We start from the raw sequence: 5151 nt of genomic DNA on the forward strand, positions 1-5151 counted from the left end.
ACCTAATATATTTCCACATGATCTTCCAAGATTTAGTTGCCAATTAGTGGATATCCTTGTGAATTTCACGAGATTTTTTAACCACATGCCCTTCTAGGATGAATTACCAACTTGTGGGTATCCTTGTGGGTCCCACGAGATCTTCTAACCACATTCGCTTCCTCAATGCATGTGTATGGCTGTTGGACTTTCTTCCAGATCAACTTTGATGATTGACACCAGCCTTTGGTCCCCTTCCATGGTGACCACACTCTCTTCATGTTGTATAACCCTCCGGACTAAGTTATTCAGCATCTCTTTGAATCTTTTTGCTCATGCTCTCGTCACTAGACCAATTGGAACTTGAGTTGGTTCATGAGTCTTCCGTGCAGACTCGATGTCCTCATTATTCCCTTCTTCTAGAGAAGGATTTGTCCTCAAATTGTCACCAACATCAAAAGGACTTAAATCAGTAACATTGAATGTAGCACTAACATTGTACTCACCTGGTAAGTCAAGTTTGTAAGTGTTGTCATTGATCCGTTCTAGCACTTGAAATGGTCTGTCTCCTCGGGGAAGCAACTTAGAATGTCTTTGCGCTGGAAATATTTCTTTCCACATATGTAACCACACCCAATCACCGGTCTCAAAAATGAGTTTGTGATGTCCCTTGTTAGTTTGCCTAATGTATTGTTCGGTTCTCCTCTCTATGTTGACCCGAACCCTCTCATGGAGTTGCTTCACAAATTCTGCCTTCTTCTTACCATCTAAGTTCACATGCTTAGAAACAGGTAAAGGTGATAAATCTAAAGGAGTTAAAGGATTAAACACATAAAAAAATTCAAACGGTGAGCACTGAGTAGCAGAATGGATGGTATGATTATAAGCAAAATCAGTATGTGGTAAGCAATCCTTCCAAGTCTTAATGTTCTTACCAATGACAACTCTCAACAAAGTGGATAAAGTCCTATTAACTACTTCTGTTTGACCATCGGTTTGAGGATGACTAGTAGAAATTAGAAGTTTTGTTCCTAGTTTTCCCCTTAAAGTCTTCCATAAGTAACTCAAAAAATTAGCATCCTAATCTGACACGATTGTCCGAGGCATGCCATGTAACTTGACAATCTCCCTAAAGAACAAATCTGCAACATGAGAAGCATCATCAGTCTTATTACATGGAATAAATTGAGCCATCTTAGAAAATAGATCTACAACCACAAAGATTGAGTCCCTCCCACGTTGAATCCTTGGTAAACCCAAAACAAAATCCATCGAAGGTGAACTGGTAATAGGTAGGGGGGTAAAAGACCATTTGGCTGAACACTTGATTTTGCTTGCCTTCAAGTGACACACCTACCCAAAATTCTCTCAACATCCCGTTTCATGTGTGGCCAATACAAGTGCTCCTGGAAAATAGAGTCATAGCAACTTCAAAATGTCCCATTAAACCCCCACTATGGGATTCTCGAACTAACAAATCTCTCATTGAACAATTAGGCACACACAATTTATTCACTCGAAAAAAAAACTTATGCCTATAGAACTTACCTTCTGTAGATTTTTCACAAGCCCTATAAATTTCCCCAAAAACATGGTCATCTTGATAAATTTCCTTAATGTGCTGAAAACCAAGAAATTTAGCATCAAGATTAGAGATTAAATTATACCTGCATGAGAGTGCATCCGCAACCACATTTTCCTTACCTTGTTTATACCGAATAACATAAGGAAAAGTTTCAATGAACTCAACCCATCGAGCATGTCTCTTGTTCAACTTGTGTTGACCTTTCAAATGTTTCAAGGATTCATAATCCGTACGAATCACAAATTCCTTTGGCCACAAGTAGTGCTGCCATGTCTCTAATGCTTGAATCAAGGCATATAACTCTTTGTCATAAGTGGGGTAGTTAACTGCAGCCCCACTAAGCTTCTCACTAAAGTATGCAAGCGGTCTTCCTTCCTGCATCAGTACAACGCCTATTCCTACACTAGAAGCATCACATTCAATTTCAAATGTTAGAGAAAAATTAGGTAAAGCAATTTAAGGAGCGTGAGTAAGCTTATGTTTAGGAAGTTGAAACACCTTCTCTTGTTCTTCTCCCCATTTGAACGCCACATTCTTCTTGATAACTTTGGTAAGCGGTGCCACAATGGTGATAATTCTTTCAAAAATGTCCTGTAAAAACTAGAAAGTCCATGAAAATTTCAAACATTACCTACACTGGAGGGGGTCGGCCACTCTTGGATCGCTTCAATCTTCTCTTCATCAACCTCAACACCCTTATCACTCACAAAAAAACCTAGAACAACAATCTTATCGGTGCAGAAAGTACACTTTTTGAGGTTAGCATATAACTTTTCCTTTGAAGCACCTCCAAAACTGAATGCAAATGTGAGACATGATCATGTAAATTCTTGCTATAAATGAGAATATCATCAAAATAAACAACAACGAATTTACCAATGAAAGCACGCAACACATTATTCATTAAACGCATGAAAGTACTAGGTGCATTAGTTAATCCAAATGGCATGACTAACCACTCATACAATCCATGTTGTCTTCCATTCATGTCCTTCTTTCATTCATATTTGATGATACCCACTCTTAAGATGTTTTTTTGAAAACACACAAGAACCATGCTACTCATCTAACATATCATCTAAACGAGAAATAGGATGGAGATACTTTACCGTTATGTTGTTGATGGCCGTAGAATCACCGGTACTACACAAGGACTCATGCTTTCTCTCACGTGCCCTTTCTCCATCAATTCTTTGATTTGCCTTTGAATTTCTTTCATCTCCTCTGGGTTGCTCCTATATGCTGGTCGATTTGGAATGGGTGCACCGGGAATGAAATCAATTTGGTGTTCAATCCCTCGAAGAGGTGGTAACCTATGTGGTACCTCCTTGGGAAACCACTACTCGAACTCCTGCAAGAGAGAAACAACAACACTTGGCAGCACAACGTCAAGTTGGTTAGCATTTAAAAGAGCCTCCTTGTACATGAGTACAATTATCGGCTATTTTGGAATCATTGCTCGCTTCACCTCACTCATTTTTGCATAGAAATTTCTTTCTTTTCTCTCTATTTTTCCCTCACAGGCTGTATCTCTTTCTTTTCTCTCTATTTTTCCCTCTTTGGCCGTGTCTCTTTCTTTTCTCTCTATTTTTCTCTCACTCTCACTGTGCACAACTTCACTTTTTTGGTACTCTCATTCTTTTGCCCTCTCAAATTCTTTTGATGCCTCGATTTATTTTGTCACTCAATTGTTGCAACCTCACTTGATCATCATAGTTTTGTTTTGGGGTCAATAGAACTAGACTGTCCACTGATTGTGCATGAATGAGTACTTATTTGTGAAGCAGTCATGCTGGACACTTCGGTCAAATTGCCATGGTCTTTCTAAAAGTAGATGTCCAGCTTTGCATGGGTACCACATCACACAATACTGAATCCTCATATTTACCAATTCAAAATGGTACCACAATCTACTTTATGACCCTTATTTCACCTCTATCATTTCTCCAATAGTGGTATGTCAACTTGATCATTGTTGTCTTCGAACTCAATGTCACCATTTTCCCAGATCACCATAATTTGCTTGTTCGTGCATTGACTAGCTATGTGTCCTCTCCCTTGACATTTAAAACATCAAATATCACTAGAACGAGGCAAAAGAGGGACTGATTTACCTTGAGCAGCTGTGGTAGTGGTGGCTGCTTTGGGCTCTGGTTTGGTCTTGAAGGCAGATGAAGTTTCTTTCTTCTTTGGGTAGTTTGACCTCCAAGGTGTTGTACTTGAATGTTGTGGAGCTGCTCTTGGCCGTATACCACCCCTCTTGAGTTGCCTCTTAACCTTGATAGCCATATGCACCAAATCCTCCAATTGAACATAATGGTGTATTTCAATTGTATTAGCAATCTTTTGATTTAACCCATTTAAAAATATGGCCATTGTCGCATCCCGATCCTCCTCCACATTAGCTCTAATCATTGCTATCTCCATCTCCTTATAATACTCGTCAACATTTCGGTTACCTTGATAGAGACTTTCTAGTTTGAGGTAGAGATCTCGGTAGTAATGACTAGGCACAAATCGTCGTCTCATCACCCACTCATCACATCCCAATTGTCAATAGGACGTTCTCCATTCCATCTCCTATTGATGCACAACAGATCCCACCACACAATAACATAATTAGTAAATTCATTGGCAGCGAGTTTTACCTTCTTTAAATTGGAGTAATTGTGACAATCAAACACCAATTCCATCTTTTTCCCAATTGAGGTAGGCTTCAGGATCATTCTTTCCTTGAAAAGCAGGAATTTTCAGCTTGATATTTCCCAAGTTGCTATCTATCCGGTTCCTAGCTTTTGTAGTCCGACCATATCTCCTATGGCTGCCCACTGACATTCGATCAGAATCCTCTAAATTGTCCCCTTCAAATTCTCCCATATCCTCTATTTCCCTTCGAGGCAGCATGTTCCTCACTGAGGTGTTTGGAACAAGTAGAGATTGCACCCTTTGTGTCCCCTCTTCTTCTCTCTCCAACCTCCCATGCATTTCTTCCATCTCTGCCCTCATCATCCGTTTCATCTCCCACAATAAGGCTTGCATTAGGAGCTTTGAAATACCGGTCGATGGGCTCTCTTCATTTGTATTTTTCTCTTGATTATACGACATGATTTTGAACTTTGCAAATAAAGTTAGACACACACAACAAAAAAAATATGCAAAGAAATTGGATCCTCATCACACTCCCCGCCCAATTCACTCGTATTCTTCTTTGAGTTCTTTTGAAACTAATCGAACAAGAATAAGGAATTCCAACAGCGAATCAAAACGAGAACAGAACAAATGACTCAAAACGAGTACAGATCAAACGAATCAAGAAAGAGAACAAACCAAACAAATAAAAAAAATATATATTTTTTTGTACTTGGAATGTGATGATTTTTGACACTCAAGCGTGGGGTTTTGGCACAAGAGGTTCTAGAACATAAGAATCAAGATTAGAACAAAAAAATTTAAGAGCAGTTTTGGTCTTTTTTTTTTCGGATCCTCTTCTTTTTACTTCCTTTCTTTTCTTTTCTTTTCGTTGATGTCACAATAAAAAATATCAAGCCACAATGGTAAGAACAATTCAGATATTAAACGAGTATCAA

The 5151-nt window shown here is 38.9% G+C and overlaps 1 pseudogene; it reads right to left on the minus strand.

Annotated features, from left to right (window-relative positions):
* Positions 1-312: 312 nt before the first annotated feature.
* On the minus strand, positions 313-4669 carry LOC137940647 (uncharacterized; annotated as a pseudogene).
* Positions 4670-5151: the final 482 nt, after the last annotated feature.

This window comes from Aristolochia californica, unplaced genomic scaffold (assembly GCF_029961685.1).
Source record: "Aristolochia californica isolate CCGP_79_NKW_82.1479 unplaced genomic scaffold, dmAriCali1.0.hap1 SCAF_9, whole genome shotgun sequence".
NCBI classification, from domain to species: domain Eukaryota; kingdom Viridiplantae; phylum Streptophyta; class Magnoliopsida; order Piperales; family Aristolochiaceae; genus Aristolochia; species Aristolochia californica.